We start from the raw sequence: 16352 nt of genomic DNA on the forward strand, positions 1-16352 counted from the left end.
AGCCAAGAGATCCGTCATCTCTGGTCTAGCATGCTTTTTCTGTCTGACCTCAAGCAAATCACGCGACCCCACCAGTTCTCCAGAGCTCTCTGACCACAAGACTATGGGATTTTAATTAGGAACAGTGGACAATACACTACTTTTTCTGGTTTCACAGCCGCCTGCAGGGGCTAGTAGGTGAAGCAAGTTGCTGTGGAAATAGTAGAAAAGCACGTGTTTCACACACTGCAGTGGGAGTAAAGATGTTGCTTGTAGCTTTATTTAAAAGTGACCTAAGATGATGTAACTGTAGCTACAGATCGTCTTCAGAGGTGAAAGCTAGCCCTTATCTTCCTCATTTATGGGTACTTGCATGTTTGTCTTAATACAGTTCTGCAGTTTTTTCGTTTGGTGTTTTAGATGATGGCAGTTATTACAGTAAAAAAATGTTTAGTTTACTGAGTTTTAGACCGCTTTGTAGAACATGGGGACAAAAATAACCTCCCACGCTCTTTTTTTTATCCTTTCTTCATTTGTACAAATAGCACTTCAGTTGTTTGTTCTTTATAACTCTGGTTCCTTTATGCAAACTCAGCTTTCCCAGGATAGTTATCAGACCCTGTTCATTCTCCCTGCTTTTATCACTGCAGCTTAGCACCTTCTCATGCATCAGGATTGAAGTAGCTTGCACCCTTCTTGCTAGGCCAGTTGTGCTACCTCACCTCTGCTACTCCTCTTTTGACATCTACATTTGGGTACAAACAGCCATCATTTTTATTCCTAGTGACAGTGTCATCAGCCTGTTGGATGAGAAGCTGATTTTTCAGAGTTAGAAATTTAAGGCAGAAGAGGCTTATTTGATCATCTGCTCGCGCTCTCCCTGCCAACCTCCTATTATTTCTTAACTAGCTTAGCTTTAAAAGGTTGAGGTGAGATCTCAGCCCCGTGCCTGGGGAGGCGGTTCCAGCACCCAAACCCAAGCTTTCTGCCGTGGAGTAGTTCCCAGTGAGAATCCCAACATTTTCCTCCCGGATTTAATCTTGCTGTTCTACTTGCACATGCCTCAAGGGCATTTATTACCATTTACCACAACCTTCCCAGCTAGCCAGGTTTAGCCCTTTTGGTTCTTCCTCCAGCAGTCTTTCTCGGTAGCCTTGTAGGATAACTTGCTCCTGGTAACGAGAAGCCTGTGACTGAGCATCGCTTTCAAGGGTTTGCTTTCTGCCTGCCCTCTTCCATGCGGCGGAGCCCCCCTGCAGCAGGATGAGCTGTGGCAGCAGGCGCGGACAGACCCGCGCGTTTCACGTGACACCATCCTTCGTGTCTGGAGCCGGTGGATGACGAAGTACAGTCATCTATTTCCCAGCCGAGAGCTAAGTCATGCATTTTCCCTGCGAGAACCGATAAGCATCACAACCAGCTAAGTAAAGGCACAGCGTTTTCCTGTGTTATTGGTCGTGTGAGTTATGCTGCCCTCCCTCTCCAGAGATGCTCAGAAACCAGAGTCCGAGCTTGGCAGCGTGATCAAGGAGCCCCTTTCCAACCACAGTGAAAGGCAGTCTATCTAAAATGATTCTGCTCCCTTTTGAAAACAGTCTGCTAAATGGGGCTGCACACAGCAAGGGCAGCCGCTGCGTGTGCTATCCACGCCAAGGAGCTCATCTGGGTTGCATTTAAGAGGGAGTTTTGGACGAGAAGAGCCTAAATAAACACAGGACCTGCTGTGTTTGAAATTTTTACATCAGCAGACATCAGAATATGGGTTGGCACCAAACCCTGTAGGTAGGCTGGGATGCAGCGGAGGCCAGTCGTGAGAGCTGGGGGCTTGCCAGGGGGCAGCTCCAGGTGCCCGAGGGCTTCCCCGGCCGGCGCTCTGCAGAGCCACAGGAGCATCTGGCGAGGCTGCTCGGCGGTTTCTGCAGGGAGTTTTGCTTGCAGAATCTCAGCTGGAAACCCTGTTAAACTGGTAGCCGGCCTTCTTGAGACCGTTTCTCTTCCCCCGTGACCCAACGCGGACGTGAGCAATGCTGTCTGTCTAGCTAGGCTGAATCAAGTCATTTGGGCCCTTCGAGTAAGTGGTTGCAGATACGTCCCTAGAACAAAGTCGTAGTACAAATTGGTCATGGCAGCGGGGATGGAGTTCAGCAGGAGTTAGCCTTTGGGGTATTTTGTCAAATTTTTGAAGCGTGAACTGTTGGTAAACCAAAGCTAACAGGGCAGATTCATAATCTGCAGCAAGAAGCAGTATAAAGCAGCTGCAACCCCACTGCCGGTGCCCGGCGTTAGATTTCTTCTGCCCTTTCTCTGCAGACTTGCTGTTGCTGTCACCATCCTACCCGGAGGCTTGGGGCACACTGAGGACCCCAGTCCAGCTGGAGATGGCAAAGCTGCTGAAACACTGCTGTGAGTGACCTTGGCCCAGGAGACCAGACCCAGCTTTCCTGCTGCCAGCCCTGCTTAGAGCAGGGGTTTGTCTGGGTGCAGATGGCCTCAGCAGAGCTCTTCGTCCCTTCTGTAGGCAGCGAAGGGGTTCGTTCACCTCCTCGAAGATGGGTACCTGAAATGGTGTGACGTGTGCCCTGGAAGGGACTGTCACTTTGCATCAACGGTAAAGGAAATCAGGAGAGATGACTGTCTCGGCTGCAAATTTCTACCTTGTGTCTGAATCAGATGAGATTAATCCTGTTGTAAACTGCTGGAATGATGGGGCCGTAGAAGTAGCTAGATAAGTAGTACATAGCGAATTAGATAATATTTTACTTTGTAAGGGGCACTCTGTATGTGAGTATAGTAACCAGCTGAAGTAGAGAGGTGGGTGTGAAAGGCATAGTAGTACTGAGATTCTTGTCTCTTTAAGTTGTGGTGCTTGCTAATGTTGTTTATTAACTGGCAGCACACTAAGTATTCTGTGGTAGTCTTGGACATTTTAACAGAGAAAAATGTTTTACAAACGTGGATGTTTTCTAAAAATATATTAATTTCTGCAGGAACATGATAGGTAGCTTTCTGTTTCCACCTAGCCATTTCAGGACTGTATCAAGAATAACTGGATCCTCAGTTTGGCCCAAAGTCCAGACTTTTTTAATTTGAAGAAAGCTTTTATAAACCTAAAGCCATGGGTTTTATCTTCTTCTTCTTCTTCTCTTAAGTCCTATGAAAATGTTGTTTGTAAACAAAAATAATACATGTAGCGCTTCAAAGCCCCAGCTTGATTTTCATACCTTGGTTTACTTACTTGTATTCCTCTTGATCAGGACAGCAGAAAGAGCTTTAAAGATATTTTCCGTCATATGAAGCAGTATCTCTGTTATGGCTAACACTGTAAGGACTTCTCAGTGTCAGTTGGCTTCCACATCCTTTAATCTCTTCCGGTTCCGCATGTCTTTTTGGATTGTCTCAAACTGATTAGATGCAAAATTAAAAGTTTAGATGGCAATTACAAGAAGTACTGAAAAATGTCGTACTCTTTGACCGTCTTGCTTCTAGGAGGCAGTGGGTGGGAAGGAATAAAAGCATGCCTTAATTATACAGTCTAGCTGTTTACTTTTACAGCTGTAGCACTGCTGAAATATGCAGCAGACATCCTAATTCCACTAAGCGTGGTCCCTGGATGTTGCACCTGCCAGTCCCACAGTCTCAGTACTGGATGGCGATGTGTGTGTGGCTGAACAATGCAGGAAGACTACAAGAGGTTTATCCCATTAGAAATAAATTACAGTGTAGTGTAGCATGAAAATGATGTGTCAGTGAATACAGAACACAGGATTACCTTCTGTCTCTCCCCTTTATCATAGATAACAGAAGCAGTATGGGAAGGAGATTTATATTGCACTCATTTGAAGCTGACCAAGCAATTTAGATGAGATGAAATAGGGATTTTATTTCTGGAGAGAAGAATGTGTTCCTGCTAAAATGCCATTAATTGCTTTGTTATTTAAGGCACAAATTATATCCAGCAATTTGTTGGTCTCCTGTTTTTTCCAGTGGAAATAATTCACCATGGAAAGATTATTCTGTCAAAAAATGATGATGAACCTACTAACAAACTCAGTTGAAAGAAGTTGAACTTTCAATTCAGCTTCTATTCCCGCTCCCCGCTCCCAAGCACTGTGTGTGTGTCTGTGTGTGTGTGTCTGTGTGTGTGTGTGTGTGTGTGTGTGTGTGTCTGTGTGTGTGTGTCTGTGTGTGTGTGTGTGTGTGTGTGTGTGTCTGTGTGTGTGTGTCTGTGTGTGTGTGTGTGTGTGTGTGTGTGTGTGTGTGTCTGTGTGCGCGTGTCTGTGTGCGCGTGTCTGTGTGTGTGCGCGCGTGTCTCTGTGTGTGCGCGCGTGTGTGTGTCTGTGTGTGTGTGTCTGTGTGTGTGTGTGCGCGCGCACATAGAGGAGAGGAGCTTAGGAAAGCTCCCAGGCTCCCCTGGAGGAAGAGGCACTCACCAGGGTGGACCAGTCCCTTCCAGGTCCAGTGCTAAACTCTGCTCCTGCTTCCCTGCCTTGTTTTAAAAATACCATGTAGAGCTTCCTCCACAAGCACTGTCCCTGTCTGCCAAGCTTCCCTCCTTTGGCTTTTTTTTTTTTTTTTTTTTAAATCAGTCTCTTTGCTATCTCTTTTTGCTCCTGCTGGCACATTTTGGTTTTCCTTTAACTGGTTCCTCCCATCACCGTGCCGCCACCAGGCTGGTGGCCTGACTCCATCACCCAAAGCTGTGCTCTTTCTCCCATGTCTTCATGCCTGGAATTTGCCGTGCGGATATTAACCCAATGATTGCCCACGGCTAATTTATTTGTCATAAAAGCAAACCAAGTTGAGCCCAAGGGAGGTGCGCCTCCATGCAAATCACAGTTGTCTTGTACAAGCACTGCTTGCAGGAACAGTCGCTTCTGCATCATGCCCAAAGCACAAGCTTTGGGGTTTCTGCTTTGCCGCAGGCTTGGGATTAAGAAAGATTTGGAGGCTGTGAGATGAGCAGGGTCTTTTGTACCATTAGTATGCTCATGTTACCTCTAGAGACCTTGCAAGCAGTTCTTGCTTTGGTCATGGCACCAAGGGTTTCCTTATATTGGGGGGAGCAAAGAAAAATGCATCTAGACATGTGCACGACGTATGCGGGGACCCTGTCCTTGGTGTGCCTGGATCTCGGGTCTGTGGGCTGCAGCAGAGGTGTGCTCCCTGTGGCAGAAAGCCCCTCAGGTGCAGGGCCTTCTCTGCCTGAGGTTTAACTCAGCTCTTTGCCACACCACGTTAGGGTTTTTTGGCTAAAAGCAGGGCTCAGTCATAACCTAACATGGAAGCGTCCCAATCTTCTATGTCCTATTTATAGAGGGTTTTTTTCAAGGGAGGTCTAAATTGTACTTCATGTGGTTGCTGCCCGCATCTTTCTACTACTGCAAGCTGAGCAGTGATCGTGGTAAATTAGATCTGCCCTCACACTGATGGACTCTTGAGGTTTTTTCTGGAGTGAGGTGATAATTATGTTTTACTTTAAAAAATAATAGTTGTTCCACGGAACAAGAGCTTTGAAGCCATTTCTTATATTTTTCAGTTCTTCACAAATAGAAATGATTCCAAGAATAACAGCTTCATATATATATATATATATATAAAAAAAAAGTTCCATTATTGCTGTTTTCCTTGTGAGACAGAGCATTGCTCTCTGTCTTGGTCGGTGTTTAAAGCTGCAGCGAGACCCCTGAATTGCCAGCAACTCTATATCATTTGTGTCACCATCGATGGGGAAGAAGAATAGCTTTTAGAAAAACTATTTTTGTTACAGATGTGTAGACTTGAATTTATAGGTTCAATCATGCTTCCAAGAGAGCATCTGTGAAAGTGAGATAGTTAGCTGGATGAAAGAGCTGGCAAGAGGAGTAAAACGGGGGCGGGGGGGGGGACCGCAGGAGGGGGTAACACCTGAAAACATCCATCGGGAGAAGCGAAGCTGGGGGAGGTATGCAGCCATTAAACCTCACCAGTCCCTGACCAACTACTGGCTTCTTGCCTGCTTTTTTTAATTTTGAGTTGGCATTGCCTGGTGTATTTATTCCTACCCTTATTTACAACAAGCACTTTTTATAAGGCTCGGAAGTGAGCGAGCGCTTTTTCCAGCTCTCTGCTCTCCATGCCTGCTGGAACATCTGTACGCACACACTTTTCCTGTCTAAAGATAGTTTGAGCTAGTGTGCTGAAAATACAGCTTCAGGCTTCGGTTTGTTGTCTTAGTAAGCATAAAAGTATGTTCTAATATTATGTCACTCCAGTTATGTATTTCAGCAGCTGCAGTCTATCTGCGTCCAGTTTGTTGGGAACGGCCTTGCTGCCTGGGATTTGTTTTTCCATGGCCCGAGTCCTGGGTCGCTTAGGTTGACTGAGTCTGTGCATTGCACTCTTTCTGTGAGGGTGATCGTTCTTGCCCAGTAGGATAATTCCGACAGGGTTTTCTGCAGGAATGACATGACCTCCTTTGACTGACCTCACGCTCTGTCGGCAATGCTATTTGACCAGCATCCCTTCCCCCTCACACCGCTTCCCCTGCGGGTTCCTATCCTTGCAGGCCTTGCCATGGTCGTACAAAAAAATTCCCTCCCCTCTTTCTGCAGCGCAATCTCCATGTCAGATATTCCTGCTTTTGCTTCCCAAATTTCCTGACTTAACCTCTCCCCCTGACTTAACCTTTCTCCATCTAACACAGATGCAGTACACTCATCCCTTCTGCAGATATATAGGTTCCTGAAGTGTGCATTGAAAAAATGGAATTTACTTATTGCGGACCATTCCTTATTTCTGTTTGTATTTTATTATATTTAGTTTAATGCATTGTAGCCTGTGCTGTGTGGTCATGAGGTTTAATCTTGCCTTCCCGTCATGCATTCCCAGGTAGGAAACCGGGACGGGAGCTTTTTGCATCCTGGGGACCCAGGGAAAGGAAGCTCTGCTAAATGGCAAGTTGTGCTCCAGCTGCAGTTCTGGGTCGGCTGGTGTTTGGAAAGCTGAAACACGCTCAGATGTTTCAGGGGAAGCTGGTGGCAAAGGTAGAGAGGAGCACAGTAGTGACCAGGATCAGCAAATGTTAGAAGTTCAGGTATTCGTAAATGGATATCACAGTCCATGTATTTGTGTGGAGATGTGCATTTTTGCTGAAAAATGAAAAAATACACTAGGCGCTTTTATACATAAAGCAAAAAAAGTGACATGATCATGCATGGTTGTAAAAGCTTTTATACTGCTGTAAGTTTGGAAATGTTAAGTGGCAAAGTGGATGAGTTATGTGGGTCATCTCAAGTAAGTGCCTATAAAAAAGGGCTTTGCAGCTCATTATCAGTTATTCTCTGTCTAAGGCTTGTTTTATGGAAAGGGAACTTTTGAAACTTTGAAGATTCTGATTTTTATCAGTGATATTCTTCATCTGTCCTTGGAGCAGCACAAAGGCAGGCTCTCCTCGCCGCAGGAACCCAGCATGCTTGGTCTGAAGGAAGGTGGAGGTGTCAGAGCTTCCCCAGCAGAGCAGGCGGGTGTCCCTTCACCGCTGCTGGCCAGTTGGAGCCAGGAGAAGGCGGCAAGAAACCATACAGCTGGCATCCTGGTTACGACTCTCAGTGGCTGCCAAAATTGGTTTAAAATAGCTTTTACTCAGAGAGCAATATTACAGATTTGTATTTGAGCTATTTGGACTTCACGAGGGTTGGAAACCGAGACGCCAAACAGTGCAGCTTGCTGTTTTTTTGATGCACACTTTCACGTTGTGAAGTTTTCGTCACATAAATTTAGATTTCAAGCTCTGGGCCGCAAGGCCTTCATTGTAAAGCATGCCGTTGTTCAGGACTGAATGTTTGCCCTTCTTTGGCATTTGGGTTATCGTCATTTATGTTGCAGTGATGCCCAGAGGCCGAGTAGGTCGGGGCCCTGCTGCACTATGTGCTGGGTGAATGCACAGTGACAGCTTCTGCCCAGGGAGCCGGCAGCCCGATTTACTGGTTTCAGATGGCCGCTGCCACCAGCTGCTCAGGAGCGTCGGCTGCTGGGCCAGAGCTTACTAGGGACAGATAAAGCAGGGATAACTCAGGTGAGGCAGCCAAATGTGCACTGTAAATGCAGCTTACAGTCAGGACATCAGTGCTGCCTCCTTTGCCTGACTCAGCACATACAAATGCACAGCTTATTGTGTCAGTGACTATCATTATATATTGCAAAGCCTTATAAGCCCTGGCCTACTATTTGGTCTCTGTCAACACCAATTCCAGTAGGACCGGTGTGAAAACAAACTGTTAGAAACAGAAATAGCAATTAGAGGGATGTATTTTCTCCTTCCCAGTGGGGAATCCCTCTGCCCTGTCCTTCCCCATGCTCTGTGCACAGCATCCCTGGGTGAAGGACAGGGACTGGTGTCCGTGGATTCAAGGGAGAGGTTGAGCTGTAACAGTGAAGTGCTGGGAAACTTTTCCATGTTTATAGTGTGCCTTAGTCTGAGGCATGTGCAGGTTGGAAAAGAAAATAGGAAAGTTGGAAAGAAAAGAAAACAATTGCAAATTCTTGAATACGTTTCAAAGCCCATTGGGTGCTATTTGTACCTTGTCTAGGAGGGTGCGAGGTGGTTTCTATGGCATGTAGTCTGAACCATCAGTGTGATTCAGTTGTGCCTTTGCCACTAGGACTTGTCTGCAGTCCTTGGGAAGTAGGGCAGGTAAAGCCCTATCCCCCACCTTCCCTCACCAGGCAGTGTGTGTGCTGTACGCAGCACCAGTGTGGGTACAAGCTGAAGGAAAATTTCATTATGTTTGACAGTGCCTTTTTAGATGAAGTACTGCCACGATTGGCATGACAGCAGTGAATCCCAAAATTGGTTGATTGCAGAGAGAGACTTTAAACGGTGAAGACAGACGTGAGGGATAAAAGAATTAAATGCTTAATTAATGGGTTTATACTTCCTACTTCTTGGAGCATGACTATTTTTCCTCTCTCTTGTTTTGTTTACTTTAAGGTGCCATATGTTCCACTTGAAGCTGTATAGAAATTTGGTAAAGAAACCTGCATGTCAGAGTTAAGAGGGTTCTGAATTAGGTGATCTACTAGTTGAATATTGGACCTTTTTAATAGGAAAATGTTTTGGGCTACCAACATAAAGAGGTTATTTGGCCAATATTCTGTATCCTAACGACAGCACCTATACAACCATGCAATTACTCTTGCTCCTAAGGGACTAAAATGAGCCTGTTGCCTTAGCTTCGACTTCCCGTGGCAGTTCTCTCCCGTTTTCGTGGATTCCTGATAACATTTTTCATTAGAATTCTAGTTATGAATGTCAGCTTTTCTTTGGTGTCTCCTTCTGTTAGTTCCTTGCTTCCCACATGCTGTTTTATGTGAAGGTCTTTGTGAGTTGCTTAAAGGAGTAAAATCCTTCATGGTAATGGAGATGCTAACATGCGTGACAGTTCTTATCCACCCAAAAAAGGCAGCAATTGACTTGTAGTTTTTTTCATATAAACTGATTTTTCACTCAGAAAAGTTTTCACTTAGAGAAGGTAGCTATTAATTACTTATCTATCCATGTTTCAATATGCCACCATCTCGTTAAATAGCTCCCTTGTCTATTTCTTTCTGAAACTATAAAGCACTCTTTTCTGCAGAACAAGCTCGATGACATCTTGACACTTCCCTAATGTTTTCAAATCCTGGTGGGTTTGAGTGAATTATTGGATTTATTTGAACTTCAGATTCAGGGCTTGTAAATATGCACAGATGAAAGCCAAAAAGGTTGAGAAAAACACACTTGCAGTTGCAAGTGCTAGATTTGGCATAGTTATCTTTGGCAACATGAGCCTCATCTAGTCCAGGAACTCGAGGGATCATAAATCTGTTGTGATACCAATAGTTGTCTTCTATTATGGTAGTAAGTACTCCCTCCACTGTTGTTAGATCGGACCCTCGGGAAATGCAAAGGAAAGTGCAAGTCTCACCCAAGATGTTTTGGTACTAAGCAAGCCAAGCACTTGGAAAAGATCCTTATCTTCACTTTGCAGATGGAGGATGAGGTGAATGTACAAGACCAAGTTGCTGAAGAGGTCTGATGCAAGTGTTGCTTGGTGGGTTCTCACCTTCCAAATATTAGTACAGAGCCTTAATGCAGAATGGCCCTGCTTTCATGGATCGGTACACTGCTTTTCTCTTTCCGAACAGCAGTGCTGCTACCCACGAGAGACCTGGAGCAGAGTCCACCCAAGCAATGAAGCTTTCAGTGATGGCCTTGCTAAGGATGATTTCAAGAACTGATTTCTGATATTTTAATGGTCCAAGGATTTGGAAGGTCTGTGAAACCCTCAACCATGGTTTTATTTTCATGAAAGGATTTCTGTAGTGACATTAGAGCTATGTGCATGTAGCCATTAAGCAAAGAGAGCAAGTAGGTGGCACCTCTTGCTACTACTTCTGCCACTTCACTTTCTGAGTGTAATGCTTCAGTTTAAGCGCTCCTACCATACCACCATCTCCTGGTGAGCACAGATGTTTGTTAACTGGCTCTGTGCAGGGGATGATCGGATCAATAGGTGTTTAGTTTATAAGTTTCACCTACTCATCTTGTTTTCTATTAATAACTTCGTGGTTTAATCCTATAAATATATTGTGCCATGCATATCTCTATTTGGGGAGCTAATCCTGTTGTGGTAGGCATCTATTTCAGGAGCAGCCTAGACAAAGCACAGTACATTCAAGTGCTAGCCTCCATTATTGTGTGTAGTGTGTTATATCGCTGGTATTATTGTAAAGTAGGAGTTCAGGAAGGAAAGATGTTATTTGCAGCATCAACTCATTAAAAATATTCTGTACAGATTTTTCCAAAAGAATAAGCAGACCAAGCACAGTGGGCCCCGTGCCAGGGTATGTAATAGCTTTGCACAGCATCAGTTGAAGCTCCAAGTTGGATAAAAGGCAGCTTTTTATGGGTTTGTTGAGTATTCCTTTAAAAAAAAAAAAAAAAAAAGGTTTGTGTACAGAAGTAGCAAATTAATTCAGTTCTATCAGAAAGTAGGTCAGTGACTGACCTCCTGATAGCATGAGGCAGCAGTTTCTAGCAGAAGTGACAGCTCAGCAACATGAACCCTCCGTGTCTCCAGGAAACTTCTTTTGACAAATGTAAACACATTATATCCTGTATTCCTCTTACTTACTTGTTTTTTTGCTGCTGCATTAGAAACCACAAACTGTCACTCTCCATCCCCTTTCTTCACCCCTTCTGGTCCCCAAAGGGAAATGCCTTGTAACATAGCTAATAATTTTTGCAAGGCTGTGTAATGAGTGAGGCGTTCCAGCAGGGTTGGGGTTTTTTTTTGACAGCTGAAGTTGAGGACTGTAAACCAGACTTGACTAAAATCCAAACCAAAGTCTTTCCAATGGTGAGGGAAGTCATTGGGAAGACAGAAACTGGATTAATTTAGGATCCTTGTGTCCTGGTCTTGCTTTGCTTTCTGCTGAATGAAATTTTTGCATATACCCACGTGCCGCTTCAACGTTTGTCTTGCCAACATTGGCGTCTGTGTTGCTGAACAGACAGTGCTTTGAACACATCCTCACTGCAGCCCAGCAACTCCTGAAACTGGGATGCTTTTTTAATTTTGGGGGAAGTACCAAAGAGTTGATAAAGGGGGTGGTAGCTCCTTGGACACCCCATAAAGAAAAATTGCCTCAGAGGATGTGGGGTGTATGTTCATCTTTTCATTGAGTTGTCTTCATCAGGAGGTATAAAAGATGGATCGTACACTACTAGTGAACTACTTTGACTGGTACCTTTCCTGCAGGATGAAAAGGTCAAGCCAGGTTTCCCGCTCCAGTGCTGTAGTTGAGACCAATCTCTGAAAAACTCTCGAGCTGGTTCTTTCTCCTGACTTGTAACCAGGTTGCACACACAAGGTAGCGCCACATGGAGTAGGTAGGAGGATTTCAGAATGTACTAACCAACCTGGTCGGATGTAGACATTTTTGCTAAAGATCTCATAAAACTTGACATAATTTTCTTTGTTACCTAGTTACCTGAGGTGGCTCAAAAACATCCAGAGATTCCTATGGTCATTTATACAAATGCTGTACAAAGAGTGATTTTTGCCATGTGATAGATAAACCTCTAGAGCGCTTCAGCTGCACGTTCCATTTAACTGAATTTTTAACTTCATTTGTTTGGACACACTGCGCTACAGTAAAAGTTGGATGACATTGTCTCAGCCAGAAGTAGAGATTTGATTTGATGGGGATACATTTGTTAGAAACAAAATGCTGCTAGCTTTGATAAAGGTTTGATCTGAGTAGATACAGGTCAAGCAAGAACTCAGCTGGTTTTATTTAACAAAACTATGAGAAGTTGGGGAAGAAGCAACTCCTATTTCAATGAATGACATGCTTCTGTGCCAATGCTATAGGTAATGCTGGCATTGATCGTTACGCACCATACAATAGATGTAATGCTAAGGAAGTAATGAAAAATGTATTAGTGTATAGAGTTAGAAAAAATGGTAAAACAAAGGAGAGGGATGCCCATGTGCATGTGTGTGAGTACGCTTGTGTGCGGGAGGCAGACAGTTCCCAATCTGCCTCCTGAGGGGTCCTTGCACTTCCTTTTTGATGGAGTGGCAAAAGGGGAACACAGATGCTGGCTTTCAGGTGATTAAACTTGTCATAGGGCCACCAAGTTTCTTCTGCTTGAAAGGGCTGGAAGCACAAGGCATGCTCCAGAGAGGCATGGACAAAGATCTGATGCCTTTTCTCACCGTTCCATGGTTACAGAGAGATCGCTTCCCGTTGCTCCCTCTCCTGCACCGGGGAGGGAGGGTCAGGAAGGGAACGGCTGCTTTAGGGCCTGGGCTTTGCTGAGCAAAGCTTGCTGTGCAAACCTGGCACAGATTGAGATCCTTTCAGTTCAAGGCAATTTGAGCATCTCAGTCCCTTCTCAAGGTTTAAGAACTGGAACCGTTTTTGAAGCACACACACACCCCCCTCCAAGTGGAAAGCTGCAAGGTTTCCCCCCACCCCCAAATGCTCGCAGGAGGTCCTGCCAGACTGTCCAGATAAGCTGATTCCCTGTTTGCTGGTGGGTGGCAGACCTCAGTGTAACAGATATGACGTGGTGACCTTTGCAGCGATGTGAAGACAGGCGTAGAGCAGAGACAGGAAAATTGCCCACGGTGTAGTTAGTCACTGGTGCCACTTGCCTTGGGAGGGGAGAGGAGAGGAGGCCCTCTTAAACCCCAGCAGCTGTGAAGTGTTTGGGTTAGCATCCTGTCCTCGCTGGTTGGAATAGTGGTGCCCAGGGAATAAAAAAGCTGCAATCCTCCTTTTTTTTTCAGTTTCTACCCAGAGGAGTTTGTTTCACAGTCTGCATCCCATGCAGTGACTACCCAGTGCATGTTCAGTATATATATTCAATATATATATTTACTGCTTTGGTTGCATGTGTGCGTCATCAAGAGAGCAGGACAGCTTCATCTATTCCCCTTTGCTTTTGAAATCTTGGTGAGGGCTTGCTGGGGCAAACATCATCTTTATGGCTTTCTTCTAATGCCCTGCAAATAGCAGTGGGAGGGAGTGCAGCTGTGGGATCAGCCAAGACTGCCATCCTTCCCGTGATGAAACCTGAAGGGCAGAGCGGAGAGGTGCGATGCAGGGAAGCCACAGGAGATCCTTGGTCTGCATTTCCCCAGTGTTGAACCTTCCTGCACTGGCCCTGCATTGGTTAGAGCAGGCACAAGCTCACACAAAGGACTTGGCAAGAAGGGCCCTTCTGCTTGCGGGTGGTTACTTCACATTCACAAGCTGGATCCATCAAGAAAAAAACTTGTCACAAGTCAGTAGATACTTTTTCTCAAAAAAACCCTCAATAATCACAACAACAACAACAACAAAAACAGAAAACCCGAAGTCCCACTTTCTTCCTAATAGTATTCTTCACTGGGTTAGTGGGGATGTCTTGGGCTTTTTCCATCCCAAAGTAAGAACTCAGGGAGTTTTAAGTTCCTTGGATTTCCTTCTATACAGCAAAGAAGTAAAAATGTACAGGAGAGATTATATTTGGGCAGTTGAGATAACTTACAGTAAAACTTAAGTTTTTATTAGTTTGCCTTCAAGGTGGAGGAAAGTCAGTGTTATCTTCTGGGTAGTTAAGCTGAAGTTTTTGACTTAATAGTTGAATCATCTTTATTTCAACCTCAATGATGCTCAGACAGAATCCAGTGAAATAATGCATTTCATGTGATGCACTGAAAATATTTATAAATTTTTGTTACTTTGGGGGAGGGAGGTAGGAGTTGCCACTTGAGTGCTTTTCTAAATGTACAGTAATCTAAGCTAATTAAGCATGGATGATATTATTCCAGTCAGCAGCACAAGATAATGTCCATCCTGACTGTTATGACGTAAATGTCCTTTGCTTCCATTAGATCCATCAGAGAGTAATATATGTAATTTGTCACAGTAACATCTCAGGTGATGAAGAAATTCTATACAGGGTGTATGAGTGTGAGCAAGTGAAGAGTCTGTATGAAATTTCATCCCCCCTTAATGTTTTGCAGGAGCTCTTTTTGGTTGATGTTACTTGTTTTGAGTTTTGTAGGGAAATTACATGGATCGCTCTTGCACTGATGCAGGCATGTGGCAGGTGGATCTGTTCTGCAAAGGTACAACATTGCCTCTCTTCAGGACTTAGGAACCGCTCGAAGCATCTCTTCTTTGTACAAGTGTTAGGGGAGAAAAAAAAAAAAAAAAGATAATTAATTCCTTGTGTTGCCAAGTTAATTTCCTGAATGAATTTCCTCTGCATTCTCTGTGGTGTGTACTCTGAGAGGTGGTGGAGCTTAGGGAGAGGTATTCCAGAGCACTGAAAGTCCAGGTCACTGGTGCACAACATGAAGCAGGGGCTTTTACGTGCTCCTCATGAAGCCCATTTGGCAGACGCTGAGAGTGCTCGTTTTGCAGTACTGTGCTTTGCTGCCCTGGGCTATTGCTAGCATTTCTATTTCTGCCTGGGGTCGGGCCCAGCCTGACTCCCTTTCTCTCCTGCATTGACAGTCTTCCTGTCCTGACTATCAACAATGCTGGAGGTAAAACCAACCAACTGCTTCGTTTAGTTGCTGGATCACAGTCCCTAGCTTACATGGGTGTCTCTGCAGAAGTGCAGAGGAACTTAAACCTCAGAAGATAAGAAAAACAAAAATAACTTGAAGTTGTTGACACCTCAACCAAATGGATGCCTTGGTTATCTCCTGCTGGTTTGGTTCTCTCTATCCTTGGCCTTGTTTCTTTAACCTTGATTTAGGCTAGTGTGGGGCTAACGTTTTAAGTTAGCATTGCCACCGAAACACCGCTTGTTTCAGCTGAGACCACTTTTGTGTCCGTTACTGATTCCAGGGTGTAAACTAGACAGATTATTTGTCCTGCCCTGAGGAAGAAGAGGAGGAGTTAAAATTTAAGAGCTGCCACTCATGGGCACGAGTGCTGACTAACACTTACTATCTTGAGTATACGGAAATCAATTTGGACCTTGTCTGATGAATGCCGCCGCTTTTTTTTTTTCCCATATAGAGCTATACAGAAGAATCAAGAAATAAATGCGTTCGCTTAAGATAACATTGTGTGACAGCTGAGAACAATTAAAACTCTTACTTGCAACTATATTTTTTTTCCTTCCTTTCTACGGTAGGAGGGTGGCGTCTGCAGCTCTGAGTAGTTGATACAGGGTATTTGTCACTGGTCCGATCTTATCTAGAACAAGTATTGTGCAAGGTTATTTATTTTACAGCCTTTTCTCCTAGTTTTGCACAACACACAGGTCTTCGTAGCTGGGAAGGGATTTTTTTTTCTTTTTCCTGACTACAGTCTTTTTGGCAATAAACACACGCCTAACTGTAAGAGAAAAAACTTTCACAATCGAGCTTGTTTTGTGAAGCCCAAACATTTGTGAAGCTTACAAACCCTCAAACTTTGCATAATGTGCCCATCCCTGGTCTCAAACATGAGGTGGCAGAAGAGGGAAGTGTTACTTTTTTTAACCAACAACTTATGACTGTGTCAACACATGACAATTTGTCAAAGCTTGCTGTAGCGGTGCTGTAAATTAATTTTTAGCATCAGTTGTGAGTGGTAAACACTTTGTGCAGTGTGAACAGCTCTTAGTACAGTGTGAGTTGTCAGCAGCTTGTGAACTACCCTATAAGAAAAAAAAAACGCAAAGGAGAGAAGGATAAAAGCTCGTATACTAGTACAAAATGGATCTGAGTCTGCAAAAATTCGACATGTGGTGGTAGTTTTTTTCTCCTCCATACCAGTCAGCTCAACCTTGAAAATTTGGTTTTTCCATTAATAATAATCACCTGCAAAGTTGGGAAATCACAACTCTCCATCCTATG

At 44.4% G+C, this 16352-nt stretch overlaps 1 protein-coding gene across 3 annotated transcripts in view; it reads left to right on the plus strand.

Annotated features, from left to right (window-relative positions):
• The window catches only part of BACH2 (BTB domain and CNC homolog 2), a 194020-nt gene that overhangs the window by 67951 nt on the left and 109717 nt on the right, over positions 1–16352 (plus strand). The window lies entirely within an intron of this gene.

Source organism: Aquila chrysaetos, chromosome 2 (genome assembly GCF_900496995.4).
Source record: "Aquila chrysaetos chrysaetos chromosome 2, bAquChr1.4, whole genome shotgun sequence".
NCBI classification, from domain to species: domain Eukaryota; kingdom Metazoa; phylum Chordata; class Aves; order Accipitriformes; family Accipitridae; genus Aquila; species Aquila chrysaetos.